We start from the raw sequence: 8554 nt of genomic DNA on the forward strand, positions 1-8554 counted from the left end.
AATGATCACTATTTTTTGAGGGGGGAGCTGGTGAGCAGGGCTTGGCACACAATAGGCCAATAAATCAATAAAATCTATTGTCTTCATAGTGTAAACCCTTGTCTACATTCCTTCCCTGATTTTAGCCTTCCCCAACTGGAGGACTATGGCCACTCCTTGTTAAAAAGAAGCCACATGTGGAGGTCTATTCAAGGACAAAAGCACTTACTGTGCAGATACTCAGTTAAAGAGGCAGGCTGGCTACTATGCCCTGTGGAGGGATAGGGAGAATTCTCAGCGCCTGACTCCAGCTCCCCCCAAGTCTGCAGTCCTCTGTTGTTCCTGTCCTGTCCTGGCAGAGCTTGCACATACCATTGAATCAAATGCTGACATGGAGCTTTGTGGTCACGGCCAGCCACCCACATCTTCTTCATGAAGGAGCGCTGTGTCCTACTGCCAGCCTCCTGAAAGAGGCTAGATAGAGAGAAGCCCGAAGTTTTTAGGGCTGCTTTGCAGACTCAGAGAGGCTTTTCTCTGTTTCTTTGTTTGAGAACTCCCACCTTGCCTGCAACAATCAAGCTTGTTGATCAGAAAGACATATGGAGTTCTAAGAGGAGATCTCAATAGAACACAGGTTTCAGAAGGATGTGTGTGGAGGATACACACTGTCAGACAGCAGAAGAGAGACACTGATCAGAACACAAAGCCGGGGATTATAGAATTTCTTCCAAACCCTACCCCCCCCCCAAAAAAAAAAACACTTGCCAGTCTTTTACTTGATTTGTGACATTAAAGTAATTACTTAGACATTCTGGGCTTCAAGACACTTTTCTGCAGTTTGAAAGCAAACAATTTTACAGAGATATTTCTATTTCCCTACCACATGCCCACTTATAGACATTATTAATCACTGACATCCAGGACAGAGTGTGAGAGCAAGTGACTTTCATCAGGGGTGGCTTCAGTACTCACAGGCAGAGTGTAATACAGTCCCCATGTCTCTGCATATCCTAAACTCTAATCCTGACCACAGATTAGCATAGATAGTGCAGAAAGCCCAACACCCAGATTGTGCAAGGTGCCCTCAGAGATCAGAAGCGGACATCTGATTTCCTGCAGCTGGAGAGGTAGGTGATTGTGAGTTACCAGTGGTAGCTGCGAACAGAACTAGAGTCCTCTACAAGAGCCGAATCTTAGCCTCTGAGCCACCTTGCAAGCCCCACAAGTTCTTATTGGTATCATTTAAAAGTGAGCATTGGCAAGTGAAAAGCAAGCGAACTGGCTAGTGATTATGCTCTGCTTCTACTTGGTGAATACTGTGTACTAAATATAACAAACAGCACAGGAAATATGTGGTATGGTTTCAGTTTCCTCAACACACAGTGTCTGTCAGTTCATGTAACTGTAGGGCAGTGTCCTTATCTGTTCTCATTTTTAGTCTTTTGTCACTTGTTTAATTCTTTTAAAAGAAATACCTGCTAAGCCAACTCAGGACCCAATAGCAGCAGCATCAGCAGCATCAACACCATTTCCTCCTCCCCTCTCCCCTCTTTCTCCTCCTTTTTGGGGAGGGTGGGTCATCAAATTATTTTATTATAAAACGTGTGTGCTATTTATTAGTAGTTTTTCTAAAAACACAAACGTGAGAACTGAGCACCTATCCAGAGTACTAGCCCCTGCAGCTAGGGGGACCAGCACAGGGTCGCCGGGCTTTCCTTATACCCCAGGGTACCTCACTTGTTCCTCAGTCACTCCAGAGCTCCAAGCTACCTCTGACAAGGGAAAGGAACCCCCTGAAACTCCCAACCACAGGAAGGTCACAACCACCTTGGGCTACTGATGTTAATTGCTGCACATCTAGGACAATACCAAAACCCACCCTCCAACATCTGTTCCCATTGCCCTTTGCTGTCCTGATGCGCTAACCTCCAGCCTGGCTTCTGCATACCGCAGAGCACAAGCACGAACTTGCACATGCTGGGTCCATGCTCAGGTATGAAGGTTTGTTCAGGACAGCCCAAGTCATGCGGTCCTTAAACCTCTGTAGCATCTATTGGAGTCACACCCTTGAACAGGCTGGTCAAAGGCAGCACAAGGCAGGAGCAAGTAGACAATTGTCCCACCACCAAACCTGCTCTCCATCCAATATGGACACCCACCCCAGTCAAAGCCAAAATCTTGACATCAGTAAGCAACTAATATTCATATGAACCAGGAACCCATTTCTTTATTAAACGGAGCTCTTCAAGGGTATCCGGCATGTTTTTAGGGAGCATCTTGAGATGGCGCTGGAGGATCCTGGCTTTCGGGTTCTGGAGGCGGAGCTGGCATAGCTTCTTTTTTCTGGGTTGCTCTATCTGTGGCCTGAAGATGCGATTTAGTTTGGGATCCACTACCTGTCCACTTCTGCTTCTAACATGCCTGACTGAACCAGACTCTGCCTCAGCCCATTTCGCAGCTGGTTCTTGGTTCATGTTCATTTTAGGATTCCATTCCTGTATGTCCAGATGTGTTGACACAAAATTATCCACTTTCTGATTTGGATTGTGACTTGGTGCCCACGTCGGCCAGGTAGTCCCGGGGGAAGTAGTCGAACAAGCCTAGCTTCTTGAGCTGCTTCACTATGAGGGGGATGAACCGCAGGTCTCCTCCCAGAGGCAGCGATTTCGGGTTGAAAGGAGAGTCCTCCTCCGATTCGGGGTTCTTGTTTAGGCCCTCGGTGGCTGTCCTCTTACCTTTGGCTGGGCCCTTTGTGGTTGCCCCCTCACCTTTGGCCCGGCCCTCCGCGGCTGCTCCCACATCTTTGGCCATATCCCCGGCGGCTGCTCCCACATCTTCGGCCAGGCCCCCTGTGGCTGCTCCTGCATCTTCAGCCATGGCCGGGCCCTGCACTCGCTCAGCTGCTCCTCCGCAGGTCAAGTTGCAGACACGGAGGGCGCCCCCCGGAGGTGGCAGCCACAGCGATGGTGGGAGGCTGCAGAGCCCAGGGCGCTTCCTGCTCTGGAGCTTCTTTTTTAAATAGGGCTTATTACGTAGCCCAGGCTGGCCTTGAACTCACAATCCTTATGGCTCAGCCTCCTGAGTGTTTTGATTACATACATGCACCACCACACCCAGCTGAGTTTGTGACCTATAAGGAATTCTGATAGATGTAGTGGTTTTCAGTTTCATAGGAAAGGAAGCAAAGTAAGATACATTTAGAATTTTGTGTCCTGCATTATTGACATCTTCCGGTAGAAGGGGATCTCCGCTTCGAACAGAGTGATAAATTTCAGCTCTGGAATTTCCTTCTTAATGACCAGAAACTTTCCCTAAAGATCACTGCTTCTTCACACATTTTCATACTGATTTCTCCTGCTCTCCTCAAATATTTAATATCAGGCACTATAGGATCTATTACGTACACAACACATCTCATAGCTGAATAAGGCATTTCAGAAATCCTGGTCAAGAACAGTTAGTCCTCACAACCGGAAGAATTGTGCCCAGAAGTGACCAAATCGCTCCAGTCCTGAGCTAAATGGAACATGAATGCAGCCAACTCCCTTGCCTGGTTACTAGACATGCTTATGGCTGCTCTCATACTTCTTACTCACACAAACATGTATACACACATGCATGCTTGTGCTAGTCAAAGGCTTGACAGAGACTAAAAAATTCAGAAGGTCAAAACGGGAGAGATGTTCCCAATGAAAAATGGGAAATGTGCTGCAAACTAGTGACACATAAAACTAGGTACAAGCTCAGATCTACAGGAAGGAATAACAACAGAAAAATAGCAAAGGAAAACAAGTAGTCGCGCTCGCGCGCGCGCGCGCGCGCGTGTGTGTGTGTGTGTGTGTGTGTATGCATATACATACACATATATAATTTAAAATGTATATGACTTAAACAAAAGTTGCTTAAGACAGAAAATGTAACACTGTAGTGTAAAGTTTATAGAAGCTTTACATAACTAAGATACCGAAAAACAAAGAATGGAAACTTGTAGATATAAACTGAACTTTTAAACACAAGACTCTATGAATTAGTACAATGTTAACCCTTTACATATTGTTTAAGATGAATATTTAAATACCTAGATAAGACACAAGAGATTCAACTGATAAAGCTACAAAATGAAGAAATGAGTTAAAATGAAATACCAGAATTTATTCAAAGCAGGAAGAGAGCAACAATCTGAGTCAGATAACACAAACAAAATCAAACCCATATAAACTAAGTTAGTGAAAACAATGTAAATGATTAAAACATAAGATATCCATATTCAGTTTTAATTTTTTTATTACTGAGATTTTCATACATGCACATAATGTGTTTTGATCAGATCTATTCTTTACTTCCTCCCAGCCCTCCCACACCTCCTTACACTTCCCTTTCCCTCCCAATGCCATGTGTTCTTCTTTAAACCCACAAGGGCACTTAGTGCTGACTGTATGTACATGGGTGTAGTCATGTGGGAGCTTGGGCAGCTTATCAAGGGCTGATTCTCTGATCAAAACTGATTCATCCTCTTCTAGCAGCCATCTATTGATAATATGTCCTCAGCTAGGGAAGGGACTGCATAAGCCCCCCCTTCCCATCTAATCTATGCTGGCATTTCCTGTGGCTTAGTCTTGTGCAGGTCTTTTACATAGATTCCGTGAGCTCATGTGTGCAACAGTCCTGTAATGTCTGGAAGACACTGTTTCACAATGGTTGCTTACTATCTCTGGTTCTTACAATCAATATGCCCTCTCTAGCATGATGATCTCTGAGCCCTGTGGGAGGAAGTCTAATAAGGATATCCCATTTAGAGCTGGGCCCTAATTCTACTGTCTCTTATTATATGCACTTACCACTTGTGAGTCTCTGTATTAATTTTCAACTAAAGGAAGTTTCTCTGCAGGGGTCTGAGAGCCTGTGTGTCCCAAGGTAAGTACTTACAAAGAATTTAATACTATGCCCATTAACAGAATAATAGAAGTACATTCTTTCCTACGAAACCCAGACACAGGTTCTTGGCCCAGTTAACAGGTATGAGTTCATTTTGTGGAGCAGGCTTTGAATAAAATGTGAGTGTGATTGGTTACTACTATAACATTTGGCCACTATTGCACCATTGGGCGTATCTTGCTAAGGTGCATGCAGACCACAGCTGGGTAAGATTGATGATTACTTTTCTCCTCTTATAGTATGCACAGCCCCTTCCAGTGCTGTGAAACCTTAGCCAGTAAGGGTAAAGCTTCCAAGTCAGTGTCACCTTGATATCATTTCTCTAATCCTATAATTCAACTATGTGGGGTGTTCTGTAATAGGGTTTTACCATCAAATAGGGTTTTACAATGAGAATGGCAAAACCTGTAAATTTTGTAAGATGAGAAATAAAAGACTCAGAGACTGGTATTAGGGTTCAAACTTCAAGCTGAAGATCAGAAAAGCAAACAGCTGGGCACTATCTCTCACTCTACTTCACAATGAAATTCGATCCTGACTCCATCAAACCTCAGACTGAAGCCTCTCTTCAGTGTGGCTGGAGACTCCTGAGACTTCAATGTCTTCCTATCCTCAGTGTGGCTGGAGAATGAATACCTGATACGGACTCCTGAAGACTCTGCTCCTGTCTTTTATACTCCTCTAATGCTGGGATTAAAGGCATTATCCCAGGTGCTGAGGTCATCTTTGTGAGAGAGTTTCTCTTTAGGACTGAATCAGTCTTGTGTAGATCAGGGTGGCCTTGGACTCACAGAAATCTATCTACCATTTTTTCTTAGTCCTGAGTCCTAGGATTAAAGGTGTGTACCACCATTGCCTGATTTCTATAGCTTGAGAGGCTGGCTTTGCTTTCTGAATCTCAGGAAACCTTCAATTTATCATACATAATATAACACCATAAAATTTTTTATTGGTCTAAGTGATCCCACTGACTAACAGCTTGAAAGGAGGCAAAACATCTGTCACATTTGTTAGACAGCCTATGTTGTGTTGGGGAGACGTTTACTTCTTGCTATAGAGTAATACACACACACACACACACACACACACACGGGGTGGGGGGTCGGAATTATCCATGTCATATAGTAGTCAAAACACTAAATGTGTAGAACAATTAAAAGATGCAAGAGTAAAAGATCAAGTCATGTGGCTTACCATAGTAATGGCTGATTTGAAAGAGCATTACACAAGCCCTGACTACTATACTAAGTAAGACTATCATAGTAAAATGGGGGGAAGGGAGAAACACTTTCCATGATAAAAGCAAACAAAAGGAATGTGTGACCACTGAGACAGACAATACTGGAAGAAACTACTTTGGATTGAAGAAAAGCATAGTCAATTTTTAATTTTTTTCTTTTTTGTTTTATTTGAGTTATAAACACGATTGAATTACATGACAATCCCAGTTCCCTTCTCCATCCCCTCTTCCCCTACCACCCTGCCCCCACTAAAACCCTACTTATCGGATATCCTTTCTTCTAATCTACGCCTGACTCAACCTTTCTGCTCCCTCATGACCTCTGCATCTTTTTTCTTCTTCCCTTCTCATTCTTGTAGCTCCCTCCCCCCACTTCCCATGTTCTCAATTTGCTTAGATGATCTTGACCCTTTCCCCTTCTCCAGGGGACAAAGTTTGTCTCTTTTAGGGTCCTCCTTGCTTACTAGTTTCTCTGGCAGTGTGGATTGTAGGCTGGTAATCCCTTACTTTATGTTTAAAATCCACATATGAGTGAATACATATTGTTATTCTTTTGTTTAAAAAGAAGAAAAGAGAAATGCTGAGACAGACATATTGACTATAAGTTTATTATAAGGCTAGGCAGAATGGGGAGACTAAGAAGAGGAACAGGGTAATGGCTGACCGCCATGGCCGGTCGCCATAGAGAGAGCACATAGGTGAGAGAGAGAGTAGAAAGGAAGCTGAGAGGAAACAGAGTGGGGAAACAGAAAGAGGGAACAGAGAGTGTAAATGGGCAGGGACTTGTTTTTTAAAGGGGTCCTCTGCACCTGCGTGCAGACTTAGTTCCCATGGAACCTTGGGCTGACCAGGGTATTGCCTGTTCCACCAGGTAACAGGGGCAGGCCAGCATAATGCCTGAACCTTTCATTCCCACCTCTACTTATTATTTAAAAAAAGGTGGGGTGTTAGACATGGCAGGTTAAGGAATAAGGGCGTCGAATTCTCAAGACTGCTTCCTGCTGACGTGGGGGGCGTTGACCATCTTTGGGGGACCCGAGAAGGTTGAGGTGCTGCCATGTCCTGGGGAAGCTGGTTGTTTCATTGCAGTCCAGGCTGTATGGAACTCCCTGGTGCCTCTTAGACTTGGCAAGATGTTGGCAGAGCAGAAGACAAGGTTGAGTTTAGGAAAAACTGTTTTTCTTAGGTCCTGTCATTGAGGACCTAAGATTGTATGATGGGGAAGGGGTTCCCGAGGAGTCTCAAGATGACTGAAGGGAATTTGAGACTGGAAAGGTTGATTATCTGGAGTGAATCTGACCTGTTTGTTTGGATCCAATTCAGCTCCCTGGAACTTACAAGAATCCTTAGAGTTTGTAGAAACATAAGTATTAGACACATTAGTAGCATATTCACGTTAGAAGCAACTTGGCTAAAAGCATTACCATTTTAAAAATAGACAGATTTTTTTAGGACAATGAAGAGCATCTTAATCTTGATTTTGTAGTTATGATCCTATAGTGGTATTGGTGAACTTTATTATGAACAGTAGCATGAGAAATAGAGAAGTCAGGAACATATTTTATTCTTTTTAATGTCTCAACTTATTTTATCATCACTTAAGCCTTTTTATCCTCAGGCCTTTGTAACTACATTCTCAGACCTTCATACATCTTAGACTTTCCTATCTTCACATAGATAAACCCTAAAATACCTGTTACTGGAATCTGTTTTGCTTTAAGCTGGCAAGACTACCAGTTGTCAAAAGCATCAGAGTTCTTGAGAAGGATAAGATTTTACCTGAATCAATGATTAAAGAATAACAGAGACTTGCCAGCAGGCTGCATGGACAGCCACCCACAAGGTCCTCCATTCATAGTATTGGGCTGCAGGACACCTGCCTTCTTGCTGATAGCATGTGACCTGTGGATTACAGACTTTGGGAAGACTCGTCTACCGTTGGCCCAAGCAACGAGGGGAAAGTCGATTCCATTGTCCTCTTGTCCAAGGTCTGGAATACTTTGTAGTAGTTGAGGGCAGGGTTGCTCAGTGACCAGCATTGTCACTGACTCGAGATGAAGCTTTTTCAGTGCCCATCAGTCTTCTTGGAGGAAATGGGGTGGGGCCAGCAGCTGGCCTATCTCTCTGTTATGAAAAGCTTTTTAACAAAACATTTTAAATGCCATATTCTCTAGATCTCTGAGCATTTGAGGTCTGTCTGTTTAGTATCTCAGCAGTTAAAAGTTTGCCTTTAGTTAGAGAAAAATCCCTTTTTGTAATAAAAGCTGTACCTTTGTAAACGGCTTATAGGATAGACTGAGTGGTATAAATATTTTGTTAATTTGAAATAAACCTTTATGATTTTAAATTTTCATCATCATTTAAAGATACATGAGTTAAAGTTAAATTGTATAGACTTAG

The 8554-nt window shown here is 43.4% G+C and overlaps 1 pseudogene; it reads right to left on the minus strand.

The window, feature by feature from the left end:
• Positions 1-2244: 2244 nt before the first annotated feature.
• LOC100764641 lies at positions 2245-2856 on the minus strand (annotated as a pseudogene).
• Between the last annotated feature and the right edge of the window lie 5698 nt (positions 2857-8554).

This window comes from Cricetulus griseus, chromosome 4, assembly GCF_003668045.3.
Source record: "Cricetulus griseus strain 17A/GY chromosome 4, alternate assembly CriGri-PICRH-1.0, whole genome shotgun sequence".
Lineage (NCBI taxonomy): Eukaryota > Metazoa > Chordata > Mammalia > Rodentia > Cricetidae > Cricetulus > Cricetulus griseus.